Source organism: Brachyhypopomus gauderio, chromosome 5 (genome assembly GCF_052324685.1).
Source record: "Brachyhypopomus gauderio isolate BG-103 chromosome 5, BGAUD_0.2, whole genome shotgun sequence".
NCBI classification, from domain to species: Eukaryota; Metazoa; Chordata; class Actinopteri; order Gymnotiformes; family Hypopomidae; genus Brachyhypopomus; species Brachyhypopomus gauderio.
In genome coordinates, this window is record NC_135215.1 from 17,704,615 (window position 1) to 17,723,877 (window position 19,263).

At 49.4% G+C, this 19,263-nt stretch overlaps 1 long non-coding RNA gene across 1 annotated transcript; it reads left to right on the forward strand.

The window, feature by feature from the left end:
- The first annotated feature begins 1,454 nt into the window (after positions 1-1,454).
- Positions 1,455-4,913, forward strand: LOC143513860 (uncharacterized). The gene is made up of 3 exons (XR_013130691.1): positions 1,455-1,595; positions 4,487-4,579; positions 4,792-4,913. It is a non-coding gene; the product is annotated as an uncharacterized LOC143513860 (long non-coding RNA).
- The last annotated feature ends 14,350 nt before the right edge of the window (positions 4,914-19,263 follow it).

Sequence of the window (19,263 nt, forward strand, 5' to 3'; positions counted from 1 at the left end):
ATGGTCATGTGCTCTGTGCTGGGTGTGGGTACAGGAAGTGGAGTCAGAGATAGGAGTCAAAGTAAGACATTAATTTCCTGTTAAGAGATTAATGTGTGGCCGTGTGTGTGTGGGGGCGTGTGTGTGGGGGTGTGTATGTGTGTGTGTGTGTGTGGGCGTGTGTTTGTGGGGGCGTGTGTATGTGTGTGTGTGTGTGTGTGTGGGCGTGTGTGTGTGGGGGTGTGTATGTGTGTGTGTGTGTGTGTGTGTGGGCGTGTGTTTGTGGGGGCGTGTGTGTGTGGGGGTGTGTATGTGTGTGTGTGTGTGTGTGGGCGTGTGTTTGTGGGGGTGTTTGTAAGTGGAAGAGAGAGTCTGATGAGTTCTGAGTCACTCACACTAGCTTAATGCAGCATTGGTAAATATATTGGAGTTTGAGTTCATTGGCAGTGTTGCTGGGTCTGATAGAGAGGCGTCTGCTGGGACTCCACTCCATTCACCTGTTATTGACCAGTACTGAGCAGCTTATCGAACAGTAACGCAGAAAACTGTAATTGCAAATAGCACAGTCTCAAGAGCATTGCTCATAATAAGGGAATCGACGTGAACCCAGGCTTAATGTAATGGCGATGGCTTCATGTGATCGTTTGGCGCACAGACTGGCTTTTTGCAAACTTCTGCATTATATCCACCCCTGGAGGAGCTGTGTCCCTGTATCAGCTAGAGACTGAATCACCATGCAGCTTATCGACCCACAGCTGTGACGGTGGTCAGACAGGGCCTTGTGGATGCTGGCTGGCACACTGTTCTCTCAGTGTAGTCTGGCCAGTGTTTTGAAATGCACGGTCTGTATTAAAAGGACTCAGTGGGTGCTGCATCACTGTGGTTTTGTGGCGGTCGTATGTGTTCACTAGTTCATGTCAGACGTGGTCACGGCACATTTGAGATGCCTCATCGTTCTGTAACACAGGTCACGACCCAGCAGATCATAAATGCTGACGGTGACCCGACACGGACCCTCCTCCCTCTGTCCACCACACACACTTTCCTACACAGACGCACAGTCTGCAATTACTGAAGGCTTCCCATTCATCCAGCGTGGATGTCTTTATTCGAAAGCTGCTTGGTCTCAGAGTCGGATGGAATCTCATTATTATCTTCAGGCTGAAACAGCAGTCATATGGAAAAACAACCGAACCGTTGCTTTTCGCCTTCTGTACCCAGTCATCCATGTTGGTTCCTGTCATACAGGGAAACTCATGGGTCACTGAGAACATCAAAATCTCACACCTCACTCCAGCTCGCCAACAAACAAGCACGTCTGATGATTTCTGGACATCGTCGATGATGGGAAGAGGAAGGACCGGCTGGCATTAGCACACACACCCTTGCATTAGCACACACACCCTTGCATTAGCACACACACCCTTGCTTTCTCTCAGGCTGTTCCGATCTGCCAGCCCAGATTTCCCCCCCAGGATCTGTTGGAGCAGCGGGGAGTCCGGCGGGGAGTCCGGCGGGTCGGAGACGCGGGGGCACCGTGCTGATGTGTGTGGAGCTGCCCAGCAGGTGCTCAGCAGGTGTCAGGAGGTGCAGATGGGTTTTCATAAGGGAACGAGGTGAATTTTCACACTCTCCAAGAACAGCAGACGCAACATATAAACAGCACTCTAATGTTGTCGATGGAGTATAGTGAAGAATCTGGTCCATTCTGGTTCAAAGTCAGTTCTAGTTATACTCGGTTCTTTTATTCAGAAACGCTGCATGACGTCCATCCACACCTCCCCTCCCTCCACTCACTACCAGACAAATACACTATACACATACAGACTAATACAAATACACTATACACATACAGACTAATACAAATACACTATACACATACAGACTAATACAAATACACATCCCTCCCTCATGTCATTTTGTTCTTAACTTACATGACATACGTTAAACTTATATATTTACACAAATATGAATTCACCTCCATCAAATGCAATCTTCTGCAAAGATGAAATGATAGAATGATATTATATACAATTGTTAAAATTGCACTGAACTTAAAACATAAACTCACAAAGAGTGAGTTTGTATTGACTCTTATGTCAGATATCTTCTTCTGTTGTTGCATGTTTGTTGTTGTTGTTTATTTAACTCTTCTCCTCTTCTACTTCTACTGGTCAGCTGTTTCTCCACAGTTTGTTCAAGAGAAACAGTCTCTAGCAATGATGATCACATTGGGTTTCAGTTGCAGAACTCTGTGTCTGTCTGTGTTTGTGAAGCAGTTAATGCCTTTCTCTTAGCTGTTTCACACTCAGCACTCGGTGCAGGTCTAAGATCTTTGACATTTGTGAAGATCATTGATCCGTCCTGTGTACTCACCAGTTCCAGTGATCAGTTAGATGTTTCATTATTAAGGACGTGTTGTATGTTTTTCCTGGTTCTATGATAGCAACCAACACTTCATCACTTACTCTGAGGTGTGATCCTTTGCCCTGTTGTATGGTCTATGCATTCCTGTGTATTTTCTGTACATAACCAAAACGATGGTAATTTTTCAACAGTTCAATGCTGAGAAATGTAACATTGTGCCATCTCTGGAAAACACGAGAAACGCTCGCATTTTCTGGGGTGTGTGGCAAGTGGCTGAATGATTTAGTTCAGCCATTTAGATCTCTGGAAGGTTGTTCATCCATCCTGCCTTCACATTTGCAAGTTCTCTGAGCATTACTGATCTGTGGAAGCTCTCGATCTCCAGGCAACGGCTGGGCATTAAGCGTAGCCGTGTGGTTCATACCACTCTTCTATATGAACGTCTCAAAAACCTGGACCACAGGTTTTTTGCCATTGTTTTCCTCACCTCTTAAAGTGCAGCCAGAGCAGGCGAAAACCTTCATCCTTTCCCACCAAACAGCCTGTGCCGATATGTCAGAGATGACTACTGCCTCGGGAAAAGAAGAAGAAGAATCAATCACTGTCAAGATATGCCCTCCCTGAAAAGGACCTACTTAATCTGTTTCAGTCTTTGTCTTTGGCCTGGGAAGTATCTGTAGAGGTTGGACCGGCTGGTCGTCATGCAAAGCCTGATTTGAAATGCATGCTGAACAATTTATCACCAGCCTCTCTACATCCATAAACCCATCTGTGGCATGTACAACCTGCTTCTTACTGTTTAGTAGCAATGGGTCTCCCTGATGTGTTTCATGTGCTGGTATCAGTGTATCAGCACACCAGTGAAAACGGAGGCTCGAATACATTTCACAAGTGGAGAATTGACATGTGGAGCAGTGCTGCAGGTCTTCAGGTCTGGTCACCTGTTTCATCAGCTTGTCGTAGGTTCTGAGTTGCGTATGCTTTGCATCTCTGCTGATCTCCCGTGTCACTGATCGTAAGACACACTCATGCACAGACAACACTTCCACAATCACTCAATTCCATTTTCCATGGAGTAGGTCTAGACTGGGAGCTCACCGAACTTGACGTTCATGCCACGTGTTCAATTTTGTAACCAGGTGGATGATGACTTGTTTTTCTAAGGATTCAGCATATGAATTAATGACTTTTGACAAGTTTACATGAATTTACTTCTCCATGAGTGTGACTTGATATGCTCAATTGCTCCTATGCAGCCAGCAGTTTGTTCCAAGGATTTAGCCAACTGGCATAAGCATCTCAATTCAGTTCATTTTCATATATTGTCATTCACAATGTGCTAGCACATGTGTAAACATGCAAACTGGCTTATTTTGGCCATTGTGTCTGAAACCATGTCCAAAAGAGCTTTCATCACTTATCACCACTGTTGATGCATTTAATTGAAATCATGCCAAGTAAGGATGACTCGGTAAGGCTGTTTCCAAATTTCAGCCTCTGTAATCTGTTTTCACTCATGTTTTCTGCTGAGTTGCCCAATAGTCCAATGTGGAATGGGTCCCAATCCAGTTTTCGCACGTAATTTTGAATTGCCTGGTGCATTTCCACCAAAAATAAATAGGTTCTGGAACCGGAAAAGTTAATTCCCAGCTGGAACCAAAGAATATTGGATTTTCAGCTGGAATCAAGACAGTTAGTAGACAGCATCAAACATTAGCATATTAGGTTTGAGACTGGGTGTGGTTGCTACCCTCATTCTTTGTCCATACATGGTGTCAGACGTGAGAAGGTATCATGAGGCCATTGAGAATGTGTCCATGGTTAAAGGAGCCGTCCCTCCTGTAAGGGAATGGTGTGAAGCCCAGCGTGAACCTTGGGTGTGACCCTGAGGGGCAAAGGTGGATGTGTGAGGTACACATGGAAGGTGTTAAGTAGGAGGGTGTGTTCCCCGAGGAGAGGGCTGGGTGGTGGAGAATGCCATCCCTTGGTAGAGAGGGTAATGTGAGGGAAACTGTCAATCAGGATGGCAGATAATATAACCTCTTTTAACAAAAATATTCTATTAGATATTCTTCACCTCTGAAAACACCACGGTAGCTGTGATGATGAAATTCCAAGTTCTCGTGGAAACTTTTCACAGTAAGGACCTGCAGCAAGCCAATGCCGGAGCAGTGGCTCTTGGGTAATCTGTGGCCGGATCCCAGCTCACCAAGGGACAGCTCAATGGTCTGAGGTACGCTGTTGAAATACAACCTTAGCAGATAGCAATAAAGCCTCCAGTCATTGCCTCTACGCCACACTGTAAACAATCCGCGGCTGTCTGACAGCACCCAGCTCCTTCCTGATGGGCCCACCTTAAAGCACCTGTCAGGAGCACTTCATCCTGTTGTTTTTTAATGTTACCAAGCAAGCATGCATCTGATGGCTATTATTGTAATTTTGCAGGCGTTTCTGGCCCGCGGCACTGTCAAGCTGCAAGAGGATGCACCAGTAATACCAGCATAATGGTGCAGCTGCTCTGTCCTGAGACATAGATCCACACCAACACCATAGATGCTGAAATCAAGTAATCAACTGTGTCTTTGCATTTAGCAAAAATAAATAAATAAATAAATATAATCATTTTAAGAAAATCGTAATTACTTGGACAAATTGGAAATTACCATGGTATTATACGTACCTAAATAATATGTGAGCAAATTTTCCTTTATTATGTATTTACAGTAAAGGCTGCCTAGTCCCAGAATACATAACTTCCACAATAATAAATGAAAAAATTATTTTGTCCCTTTTCTAATGGAGTTTATGAGGTTATATAATTTTTATAATTGTTATTAGGAACACTTTAATGGGTGCATGAAAAAAACAGATTGTAACCCTATATGACAAGTAATTTCGTTCTCCTCTCAACATTCATTCAGGTTTTGAAATATGTGATAATACATTTGCTCTGAATGTCCGATTCTCCTGACTCTTTCTGGTCTGATACTAGGATCAATCTATGAAATAATGAAGTGACATTCAAATGAAAAGCTTTCATTAAATTCCACTGAATCACAAGGACATTTAATCCCCACCTGAATATGTACGATTATTGAAAATACAATTATTGAAAATGAACACGGGTGCCGTGTCAAGCAACACTGATTCAAATCTGTCGGCTCTCATTCCCGAAACGAGTTTTTATCTGATTCATAACAAACATGGCTGAGGAACACAGGCAAAAGGAGAGAGAGAGGGAGGAAGAGAGAGGGAGAGGGGAGAGAGAGAAAGAGGGAGAGAGAGAGAGAGAGAGAGAAAGAGAGAGAGTGGGAGAGAGATATAGAGACTAAAGTCAGAGAGAGACAGAGACATAGAAAAAAATACTATATAGATGGAACGGGTGTGCGGGACAATCAAAGGCAGACAGACAGACAGATAGACCGATACAGACAGGCAGACAGACAGATAGACCGATATAGACAGACAGACAGCTTGCTGGATGTTGTGCTCTGTCTGCAGTCTAGATTAAAGGATCCTTCTCCCAATGTTGCTTTAATTTAGCTGGTCAATAATAAATCATTTGGTGTATTTTTCATAGCTTATAAAGCACTGAGGCAGTGCACTGAAGCAAGACTTCAAGAGTAATGTACAGTGTATGGTTGGATTGGTTTATTCCCTCACAGGTAACATCAGAGCTGAATCTGAGGGGAAAGGGGAGAGAGAAACAGAGAGAGAGAGAGAGAGAGAGAGAGAGAGAGAGAGACAGACAGACAGAGAGTCAAGAGAGAGCATAAGACAGAAAGAAAAAGGAGGGGCGCCATGGTAGTGTGTGAGAGTGAATGCCTGAGAGAGAGACAGATACAGAGAGAGAGACAGATACAGAACAGAGAGAGAGAGAAAGGAAAAAGAAAGAGAGAGAGACGAGATAGAGAGAGACAGTGTGAGAGAAGAGGTTGAGATGTGCACATTAAGGACACATGATGATAGCAGTTTGAAACCCTTAAAACGTGTGAAGGTCCCCAGAGGGCCGTTCTACTGAGTGGCGTCACTGTAGCGTTCTCTTCGTGTCTATATTCATAACTCGTCCCCCACAGTGAGTACCAGCGCCATTTCTTCTGTCACTCCGTAAATGTTTCATATACTGTCAGGGGTGTGCATGCACACAGGAGGGTAGTACTGCAGATGAAAAATTCAACAGATGTTGAGGTTTGCATCCATCACCATCATCCGGAGCTAGTGCCCATTTTAAAGGAAATGGCGTTTGAAAGGATTTAAATGGCTTGAAAGTAAGGGATCTTTGTGCATGATGTCACATGCGAGCAGGACCGTCAGTGCTCCATCAACCCGACACGGCCGTTTCACGTCGGCTGACTGGAGCGGCCCGGTTAGGCTTTGAAGCTGGTGTACGGCGGCTATGCTGAGAATGAGTTACTGGGGGTCGATGTCATGGCTGTGTGGTGGAACACTTGTGTATTGGTTTATGTGTGCGTGTATGCATGTGTGTGTGCGTGTATTTGTGCGTGTGCGTGGGTGTGTGTGTGTGAGCCAGTGTGTATTGGGTGTGTCACTTGCAACACTTGTATATTAGTCCCACTGCCAGGATGTTGTGCCTGGATGATGAAGTGTTCTCTACAGGGAGAGAAGTGAAGGCTTGTGGGTACTAGTCCTGCAGCTTGACGTCAGCTTCATTCAAGCACAATGATTGGTCCTCTTGTTCACAGAGAGTAATGAATGTCCTATCTGTCATTCCTACAGACCTCAACAGTGGTCACATGACCAACAGCAAGATGTGTCATCAGCAGTCCTGTGGTCCACCTCTAAAAAGACCGCAGAGCCAGCTGCACTAAGCCAGCTCCACCAAGCCAGCTCCACCAAGCCAGCTCCGCCAAGCCAGCTCTGCCAGGCCAAGAAGAGGGTGGTATCTAGAAACAGCAGGAAAGGCAGAAGAGAGAGGAAAGATCAAGGCTACATTCACTTTACAAGTCACACTGTTTAATTAGTTATTTGTTTAGACTGGATTTGAATCTTAATGCTTCACATTTGTAATTGTGTAATGTGAACATATCAGTCCTCAGAGAACCGCATTTGCACACTGATATGTTTTGCTTGAGTGATCTGCATCACCAGCAGCAAAAAAAAGAGAAATTTGTGAGACTCATGGCATTAAGAGCAGCAAAATTGACCTGCTAGTAGCTCAAAATGTATGCATTGAATTTTGCTCTGGAGGACACCAGTTTGTCAGCTGTACTTGTGTCAGATGAAGACAGCTAGCTGTAGTGACACTTCATAGCAGATCTTGTTAAACAGTTCTCATTAAAGCCCAATTCCAGCAAAGATTCTGTAGGAATTAGTCCCCAGCATCACTCCATCACTCATTTTATTAATCAAGTACACTGGAATACGCAAACAAATTTTCCTCGTGCTGTTGTCATGTCAAACACTTCCAAGATCTAAAAGCATACACATACGCTATGGCAATATGTTCAGATAATGTAATATGATTAAACAAAAACTGTTTTGAAGCAGAACGTCAAGACTGAAAATGCAGACAGTGAATCAGTATTCATCATCATGAAGTGTAAAGTGCAAGAGGGAGTTGTAAGTGAAATTTGTGTCCAGACCAAAGCAATTGAGTGTGGAACTTAAATGACCTGAGATTTGACTCATCTAGAAGTCATTTGGTTATGGTTATGATCCACAATCAGGCTGGCTAGAGGTGAAAGAAGTCTGCAGTGACTTTGGCTGCTTGTTTTCTCATCTGGAACGATATAGTTATAGGATGGGCTGTAGTTGTGAGTCACGTGTTGCCCACTCTGCTCTGGTTTGCTCTCAGACTGGTCAGGGCCACAGGCAAACTAAACAGAACTGGACGAGATGATGACAGATTCCGTTATGGCAGTGTGGTGTTGAACCAGCTTGTGTGAGGCTGATCCATAGTGAGTGATGGGGAGGCACTGGTGCTCCACACGACGGAGGTGATACTCCCGGGAGAAAGAGCGTCCAGGTGAGGCACCGACGTGTAGCCTACTTGACCCCTACGAGGGTGCGTGATGCCCCGCCCCCGCCCACCTTCTGCCATCGGCTCTGCTGCTCAGAAACCATGAGCCTCCTGTCTAAATATTTCCACCCCAGATGTCCTCACCTCTGCTATTATTAAAATAGCTTTGAACGACGGCTGCTGTACACCAAAACCCATCTGGGACCTCCTGCGGTTTGCTTCCAGGGCAACCACTTTGTGCACACGGCCGTCACTACATCCTGCAGCACCGGGACAGGCACACACACCCGGACACTTTACACACTCCAGCTCCGCTTTTATCACCATCATCCCAGAACTACTGGTGAGGGAACCGGGCCAGCAGAACGATTCTAGATGCATCTGTCACTGAATCTTCTTGTTATGACAGAGAACAGTATATTAAATGGGGCGACTGTATTTCAAACTGTTTTTCAGGCTGTATTTCAGACTGTATTTCAGTCCTCCTTGTCACAGCTGCTCTATGGGGAGTGGGACTTTTCCCCACTTCTGAACTCCCACTACAACAAACCCCCTGCAACTCCAATGACCCCTCCGTCACACCACAAAGTCATGCATGACTTCACTCCAACCTGTCTTAGACAGGAGCAAAATTCCCCAATAGTTCCCCATGACAAAGGCAACTGAGTAGGTCCATCAGCAACTTAGCACTCGACCCCCTTACACTGTGGAGACTGTCACAGTGAGGTGACTGTGAGACTTGGCCTGTAGTGTGGATATGAAGCTTGAGTTCATCGGGGCATATATGAGCAGCAACACTCTTAACAGGAAAAGAGAGAGAAAATGCAGGATCCTCTGATGCGGGGTGGTGAAGACCCAGAGTCACGCTGGAGCTGGAAGAAGCACAGGCAGACATGGACTGGCCAAACCTGGACTGTGTTGGGTGAGTTGTGTGGTATAAGGGTTGAGTAGGTGAGGACCTGTGGTGAGTTGTGTGGTGTAAGGGTTGAGTAGGTGAGGACCTGTGGTGAGTTGTGTGGTGTAAGGGTTGAGTAGGTGAGGACCTGGGGTGAGTTGTGTGGTGTAAGGTTTGAATAAGTGAGGACTTGGGGTGAGTTGTGTGGTGTAAGGTTTGAGTAGGTGAGGACATGGGGTGAGTTGTGTGGTGTAAGGGTTGAGTAGGTGAGGACCTGGAGTGAGTTGTGTGGTGTAATGGTTGAATAAGTGAGGACCTGCGGTGAGTTGTGTGGTGTAAGGGTTGAGTGGGTGAGGATCTGGGGTGAGTTGTGTGGTGTAAGGGTTGAGTAGGTGAGGACCTGGGGTGAGTTGTGTGGTGTAAGGTTTGAATAAGTGAGGACTTGGTGTGAGTTGTGTGGTGTAAGGTTTGAGTAGGTGAGGACATGGGGTGAGTTGTGTGGTGTAAGGGTTGAGTAGGTGAGGACCTGGGGTGAGTTGTGTGGTGTAAGGATTGAGTGTGTGAGGATCTAGGGTGAGTTGTGTGGTGTAAGGGTTGAGTGGGTGAGGACCTGGGGTGAGTTGTGTGGTGTAAGGGTTGAGTAGGTGAGGACCTGGGGTGAGTTGTGTGGTGTAAGGGTTGAGTGGGTGAAGACCTGGGATGAGTTGTGTGGTGTACGGGTAAGTGAGTAAGTGGGGAACTACAGTGGATGGGACATTCCTGCATCTGGTGCTCATCTGGAGCATTTTGAGCCTTTTAAATTACAATTATTTTATTCAGGAAATTATGATTCTCCTCCTGCACCTGTCTGACATGACACCTTCTCACAATTCTTTACCTCCGACATGCATCACTGGCATGAATAAAATTTATGTTCAAATTAGCAGACAAGCCACCCATCAGAATTTATCACAGACTATAATAATTGACTATACCGCACACTGTCCACAATGTACAGACTATCATCATTTACAGAACTGCTGTGTCTGTTTTGAGTTATTATTTCACTCGTGTCCAGTGTCCCCCGGCGGACATTGTTCATTATGTCCCCAGGGAGATTTCCTTTTCCACCTTTGGAATACTCATAAGATCTCACCTGGACTTCCATAAAGTCATTCCGAGGTACTAAAAATGCAATAAATAAATAAAATTTAAAATATGTAAAAAATGTAAAATACAACAAAAATTGAATTGAATTTTGAGCTCATTCTAAATTGCTCCAGGCAGAATTACAAGGAAAAAAGATTTTATTCATCATGGGTGTTTTTCATGGATATTATTTGCTTTGCTCAGTTGTCCAGAGTTCTCCTGTCCTCAGAGAGATAGAGCAGTTATTAGTACAGGATGTCTGTGGAGATCTTCTGATTTGTCATTGAGATTGTGATTTTGGCACAGATAATTGCTTTGTTCAGACTCTACTTTCCCCACCTGCATTCGTCTCTCCTGACGGCCCTCTTCTGGCCGACGGCCAAGCTCACCAGGGAGACGGGATTTGTAAATGTTGCTTCTGAATGCTGTTATGCGGTCGCCTTGAAAAACGGCTCCTGCTGCAGTTTGTACCCAATCAGCTCCTCCAATCAGCTCAGGTGAGATGTTCTTCCAGTCCTCCGGTGGTCTGACTTGTCCTTTAATTTCCTGGGGTTTTTTGACAGGCTCTGCAGCTTTAAGGCTCTGTGTGTAAGATGGAATAAGTGTGAGCAGGTATGGATTTCCTTGGGGGTGCTTGGGTGAGGAGAGCAGACAGGCACTTCTCATGGTGCTGGAGTAGTGAACCAAGCCTTTCCCCCTTGCCACAGGGACATTTTCTGAGTAGCTTAAAATTACAGAGTTCAAAGCTCACTAGGATTAGCTTGAGTGAAGTTGCCCAGGCAGTTAACTGTAGAATCAGGCTATTTTTCTCCACCTCTGTGTAATCTAGTCAGCAGGTAGTTATTGCAGTGTAGATGAGCCTGAGGTGGCGTGTACACCACCTCCACCTCCACCTGCAGTTCCACAGCAGCAAGATCCCACGGTGAATCACGAGTTGCGCAACAGATCATAACAGCGTGCAGGTCTCCCTGCTGCTGGCGTCAGAGCTGGGAGGCCGTGTCTACGCGTCTTCAAACGTGCGCAGCCAGATTAGCATGCCTCTCCATCTTGCTCCCGTGGCTAGTAGCTTTTTCAGATAGAAAATAATCCGAGTCGTATCACAAAGCGCAGGTCTGACAGACGAGCATCAAAGGTACAACACACCAACACACCTTGCAGAAGGAAAATGGAGGCCTACATCTCCCTACTACCTCCCGCCGTGTCTGCGTCTCCTGCGTCAGACTCCAGTCGCCTCTTCTCCTTCACCTCCCTTCCACCTCTCTTCTTCTCTCTCTGCCACTCACACACAATTCAAATTTATTTGTATAGTGCTTTTCTAAAACACGTGTTGTCACAAAGCCACTTCACAGGAAACTTCTATGAGACAGCGGAGGAGGAAAGGAGTGAATCCCTGAGCTCTAGAGGAGAAACCTTAGAGAGGCACCTGAGATCTAGAGGAGAAACCTTAGAGAGGCACCTGAGCTCTAGAGGAGAAACCTTAGAGAGGCACCTGAGATCTAGAGGAGAAACCTTAGAGAGGCACCAAGACTCAGGAGGGCAACGCATCCCACTCTAGTCAACAACGCATGGCTAACATAACACCGAATGAAGAAAGTTGATTTAAGTTGATTAAGTTGCTCTTAACTTTAACTTGCTATTAACTCGTGAGAACCTTTTTACTACACCACTCCCTCCATACTCCTACACCACTCCCTCCATACTCCTACACCACTCCCTCCATACTCCTACACCACTCCCTCCATACTCCTACACCACTCCCTCCCTACCCCTACATCACTCCCTCCCTACCCCTACATCACTCCCTCCATACTCCTACACCACTCCCTCCATACTCCTACACCACTCCCTCCATACTCCTACACCACTCCCTCCATACCCCTACATCACTCCCTCCCTACCCCTACATCACTCCCTCCATACTCCTACACCACTCCCTCCATACTCCTACACCACTCCCTCCATACTCCTACACCACTCCCTCCATACCCCTACACCACTCCCTCCATACTCCTACACCACTCCCTCCATACTCCTACATCACTCCCTCCATACTCCTACACCACTCCCTCCATACTCCTACACCACTCCCTCCATACTCCTACACCACTCCCTCCATACTCCTACACCACTCCCTCCCTACCCCTACATCACTCCCTCCATACTCCTACACCACTCCCTCCATACTCCTACACCACTCCCTCCATACTCCTACACCACTCCCTCCATACCCCTACACCACTCCTTCCATACCCCTACATCACTCCCTCCCTACCCCTACACCACTCCCTCCCTACCCCTACATCACTCCCTCCCTACCCCTACTCCACTCCCTTCCTACCCCTACACCACTCCCTCCCTCCCTACCCCTACATCACTCCCTCCCTACCCCTACATCACTCCCTCCCTACCCCTACACCACTCCCTCCCTACCCCTAAACCACTCCCTCCCTACCCCTACATCACTCCCTCCCTACCCCTACACCACTCCCTCCATACCCCTACACCACTCCCTCCATACCCCTACACCACTCCCTCCCTACCCCTACTCCACTCTCTCCCTACCCCTAAACCACTCCCTCCCTACCCCTACATCACTCCCTCCCTACCCCTACACCACTCCCTCCATACCCCTACACCACTCCCTCCCTACCCCTACACCACTCCCTCCCTACCCCTACTCCACTCCCTCCCTACCCCTACTCCACTCCCTCCCTACCCCTAAACCACTCCCTCCCTACCCCTAAACCACTCCCTCCCTACCCCTACACCACTCCCTCCCTACCCCTACACCACTCCCTCCCTACCCCTAAACCACTCCCTCCCTACCCCTACACCACTCCCTCCCTACCCCTACACCACTCCCTCCATACCCCTAAACCACTCCCTCCCTACCCCTACACCACTCCGTCCATACCCCTACACCACTCCCTCCCTACCCCTACACCACTCCCTCCCTACCCCTACACCACTCCCTCCATACCCCTAAACCACTCCCTCCCTACCCCTACACCACTCCGTCCATACCCCTACACCACTCCCTCCCTACCCCTACACCACTCCCTCCATACCCCTACACCACTCCCTCCATACCCCTACACCACTCCGTCCATACCCCTACTCCACTCCCTCCATACACCTACACCACTCCCTCCCTACCCCTACACCACTCCCTCCCTACCCCACTCCCTCCCTACCCCTACACCACTCCCTCCCTACCCCTACACCACTCCCTCCATACCCCTACACCACTCCCTCCCTACCCCTACACCACTCCCTCCCTACCCCTAAACCACTACCTCCCTACCCCTACACCACTCCCTCCCTACCCCTAAACCACTCCCTCCATACCCCTACACCACTCCCTCCCTACCCCTAAACCACTCCCTCCATACCCCTACACCACTCCCTCCATACCCCTAAACCACTCCCTCCCTACCCCTACACCACTCCGTCCCTACCCCTACACCACTCCCTCCATACCCCTAAACCACTCCCTCCCTACCCCTACACCACTCCCTCCCTACCCCTACACCACTCCGTCCCTACCCCTACACCACTCCCTCCCTACCCCTACATCACTCCCTCCATACCCCTACACCACTCCCTCCCTACCCCTAAACCACTCCCTCCATACCCCTACACCACTCCCTCCCTACCCCTACACCACTCCGTCCCTACCCCTACACCACTCCCTCCCTACCCCTACACCACTCCGTCCCTACCCCTACACCACTCCCTTCCTACCCCTACATCACTCCCTCCATACCCCTACACCACTCCCTCCCTACCCCTACACCACTCCGTCCCTACCCCTACACCACTCCCTCCCTACCCCTACATCACTCCCTCCATACCCCTACACCACTCCCTCCCTACCCCTACACCACTCCGTCCCTACCCCTACACCACTCCCTCCCTACCCCTACATCACTCCCTCCATACCCCTACACCACTCCCTCCCTACCCCTAAACCACTCCCTCTCTACCCCTACATCACTCCCTCCCTACCCCTACACCACTCCCTCCCTACCCCTACATCACTCCCTCCCTACCCCTACTCCACTCCCTCCATACCCCTACATCACTCCCTCCCTACCCCTACACCACTCCCTCCCTACCCCTACATCACTCCCTCCCTACCCCTACTCCACTCCCTCCATACCCCTACATCACTCCCTCCCTACCCCTACACCACTCCCTCCCTACCCCTACTCCACTCCCTCCCTACCCCTACTCCACTCCCTCCCTACCCCACTCCCTCCCTACCCCTACTCCACTCCCTCCCTACCCCTACTCCACTCCCTCCCTACCCCTACACCACTCCCTCCCTACCCCTACATCACTCCCTCCATACCCCTAAACCACTCCCTCCCTACCCCTACACCACTCCCTCCCTACCCCTACATCACTCCCTCCCTACCCCTACACCACTCCCTCCCTACCCCTACATCACTCCCTCCCTACCCCTACACCACTCCCTCCCTACCCCTACTCCACTCCCTCCCTACCCCTACACCACTCCCTCCCTACCCCTACTCCACTCCCTCCCTACCCCTACTCCACTCCCTCCCTACCCCACTCCCTCCCTACCCCTACTCCACTCCCTCCCTACCCCTACTCCACTCCCTCCCTACCCCTACACCACTCCCTCCCTACCCCTACATCACTCCCTCCATACCCCTAAACCACTCCCTCCCTACCCCTACACCACTCCCTCCCTACCCCTACATCACTCCCTCCCTACCCCTACACCACTCCCTCCCTACCCCTACATCACTCCCTCCATACCCCTACACCACTCCGTCCCTACCCCTACACCACTCCCTCCCTACCCCTACATCACTCCCTCCATACCCCTACACCACTCCCTCCCTACCCCTACACCACTCCGTCCCTACCCCTACACCACTCCGTCCCTACCCCTACACCACTCCCTCCCTACCCCTACATCACTCCCTCCATACCCCTAAACCACTCCCTCCCTACCCCTACACCACTCCCTCCCTACCCCTACATCACTCCCTCCCTACCCCTACACCACTCCCTCCCTACCCCACTCCCTCCATACCCCTACATCACTCCCTCCCTACCCCTACTCCACTCCCTCCCTACCCCACTCCCTCCATACCCCTACACCACTCCCTCCCTACCCCTAAACCACTCCCTCCCTACCCCTACTCCACTCCCTCCATACTCCTACACCACTCCCTCCATACCCCTACTCCACTCCCTCCCTACCCCTACACCACTCCCTCTCTACCCCTACACCACTCCCTCCCTACCCCTACATCACTCCCTCCATACCCCTACATCACTCCCTCCCTACCCCTACAGCACTCCCTCCCTACCCCTACACCACTCCCTCCCTACCCCTACACCACTCCCTCCCTACTCCACTACCCACTCTATTCTTATTCCTAAGTTACTACAATTTTTCCATTTTAAACATAAACAGAAGTTGTTTGGTTTATTGCACAAAAGCATCACTTTAACAAACTTACTGGTTTTATTGTCTCTTTCATTGCGTCACTAATTTTCTGTATTCGAAAGACCATTTTTCATTTGAAATAACCCAATTAAAAATATTGGATTGCATCTGTTTTTCCCCAAAAATGTATTTTGCCACCAGAAGTCTGTTATCTGCTTATGCATGTCTCCAATCTGTTTTTCATTTCCTCTGCGTTCAGACCCAGCCAAATTAGACACAGCGGAGCAGCGAGGCCTCCTGCTTCAGGCCCCGTTCACCACACCAAAGAGCAAAGAAACAAATGAACAAACATAATCTGTGAAAAGTGTGAAAACGGGATGCGAGGGCATCACTCATCTCGTCAGCGCTCACACTGACAAAGAACATTTAATCGCCCAACATTGATCTTGGGTGACATTACCCGCGTCCCGCCTGTAGCAGAGGAACATCGTCGATAGCCATCCAGCAGTTTTCCCGCCTGTCATCAGGGCTGGTGTGTGGGGAGGCTGGGGGAGGGGCCATGTGTCTGCGTGGAGGTGGGGGGGGTCCAGCTCTGGGGGAGGGGCCGTGTGTCTGCGTGGAGGTGGGGGGGGGGTCCAGTTCTGGGGGAGGGGCCATGTGTCTGCGAGGAGGTGGGGGGGTCCAGCTCTGGGGGAGGGGCCATGTGTCTGCGTGGAGGTGGGGGGGTCCAGCTCTGGGGGAGGGGCCGTGTATCTGCGTGGAGGTGGGGGGGGGTCCAGCTCTGGGGGAGGGGCCGTGTGTCTGCGTGGAGGTGGGGGGGGGTCCAGCCCTGGGGGAGGGGCCGTGTGTCTGTGTGGAGGTGGGGGGGGGGGGGTCCAGCCCTGGGGGAGGGGCCGTGTGTCTGCGTGGAGGTGGTGGTGGTGGGGGGGGGGGGTTCCAGCTCTGTCTCTAATGAAGCTGCTGTATCCTCACCTGCAGTCATGTCCTCTCACTTCATATTTCTCACTTCCCTTTGCTCCATGATCTGTCATACCCTTGCAGTTAGATCACAGGCTCTCCCCCACACACACACACACACACACACAATCCCTAGAAAACAATGGTTGGGGGAAAAACTGATTTATCATGCATGGGTTGATAAGCATAAGCATCTTTTCTCATGCCCCACATGTTATGGACCAAAGTACAGCAGGTCCAGGCTGGCGTGTCCCTCCGCCACTGCAGGTCCAGGCTGGCGTGTCCCTCCGCCACTGCAGGTCCAGGCTGGCGTGTCCCTCCGCCACTGCAGGTCCAGGCTGGCGTGTCCCTCCGCCACTGCAGGTCCAGGCTGGCGTGTCCCTCCGCCACTGCAGGTCCAGGCTGGCGTGTCCCTCCGCCACTGCAGGTCCAGGCTGGCGTGTCCCTCCGCCACTGAAGGTCCAGGCTGGCGTGTCCCTCCGCCACTGCAGGGTGAGCTCCCTGCCCACTCTTACGTCTGGCCTTCTACGCAGACGTGCTCAGAGATGTGGGTTTATATCCCTCTTCTGTCTTCTTCTGTCTGTTACACCAGAGTGAACACAATACAGGCCCTAACAGCTGAAAGAGCTGCTTGTATCCTTGACACCTGGACTCCCACATACATGTCCACCTATGCACACATCAACACACTGAAGAGAAAACATACATGTTTAGAAATTTGTAAATGTATGAATATCATTTTGTAAATATTTACTGACTGCTGGTATCAGCTGATGTGAGGCTGGTTTGAAGCAGCAGGCATGTCTACAGCCGGTTACTGCTGTTAGCTGCTTAACACTTGACACGTGCTGCTACCTGCGTTCAGCATCCCCTCTGTGGGGCTGCACAGTCACACACTTTCATTTGATTGTGGTCTTAATTGCATCTCCCCAAAAGCAATGACTCCTGTTTCATCTTCATCCAATCAGTCAAAACGCGGAGATTGTCCCAGACCGTGCGGAGGAACCGCCCTTCCTCACCCCCATCATCCTCTCCACAGAGAGAAACTCCAGGACTGCTAAATTAAATCAGCTCAGCAGAGAGCTCAGTGGCTATTTTTGCCACTATCATGAGACTGACAGTCAATTTAGACACTGCCACCAAATGAGTGGGAGAAAGATACCATGATTCAAATGGTGGCAAAATAATAAAAAAAATCAATAAAAATAGAATGCACCAAAAAATACTGTCCCCTCTCCCTCTCTCTCTCTCTCTACCTCTGTCATCCTACAGGACATGAAAATCTATTTGTTGTAAAAGTATTCTCCACTCTTCCACTGCAGTCTAGGATGCTCTAGTTATTATGAGATCACACACAGCTACATGCTAACAAGATGTTCATGTACAGTACAAAACCTCGGCATCATTTCAAGTGTGTGTGTGTGTGTGTGTGTGTGTGTAAGAGAGAGAGAGAGAGTCTTATTTCAAACACATGTTCCTTTCTTTTTTCCATACACCTTTTTCTTACACAAATGTCTTTGGGAAGAAGAGTAGTAGACTGTGTGGTCTTCAGTGGTAGACGGTGTGGTCTTCAGTGGTAGACGGTGTGGTCTTCAGTGGTAGACGGTGTGGTCTTCAGTGGTAGACTGTGTGGTCTTCAGTGGTAGACGGTGTGGTCTTCAGTGGTAGACGGTGTGGTCTTCAGTAGTAGACTGTGTGGTCTTCATTAGTAGACTCAGTGGTCTTCAGCAGTAGTGTGATATCTGTATCATGGCTGGTAGCAGCCTGCATTTTAAAAGCACTTTAAAAATTCTCCTCTCGGGGGCTATTTTCCACACCTTCCACTGATCCAGGATCAGGCTCGTGTGTTCATGTCCTGATGGCTGCGATTACGGCAATGCGAGGACAGCTCATCAGAGATCCACAAAAGTTGACTGACTGAAAAACTGACCCAGACCAGCACATCTATTTTACAGGGTTTCTCCTATAGCCACATAGGTGAGGGCTATTCAGGAGCAGGAGCTACTGTGACTGGACAGTGCTTATTTTTTGGGGCTAAGTTATTCAGCTTTCTGGGAAATGCTGTTTTCTGAAATATGCCCCTGATGAACTGAAGTTACTCGCCAGCTCACCCACCAGAGCCCCAGTAGTTGCAGCAAATTCAGCCGTCAGTTCCATGAAGTGGAAGTCAACTACAACACCCTTAGCTAGCTGGAGCTACATTCTGCCGGTTGTGGTTGTCATAGCATCCACACGCATGCCTGAGGCTCCCTGCCTGCTATTTTTACCCCGCATCTCGGCTCCGTGTGTGTGGCCGCCGACTCCGCAGGTCCTGTCACACGGTCCATGGCCGACGCTCACCGCTGCCACCTGCAGGAGGGGGCTGATGCTGCAGGTGTCACCATGTCCTGCCTCGCACCACAGCCACTTGCACGTGACCAAAGGCCTGCATTCAGGCACTGGTTCTCACAGCCCACAGTCCTGGGAAACCCCCCCAGCCTGGTGAGAGTCCCGCTGGTGAAATACAGGCTTCAGGCTTCAGGATGTCCA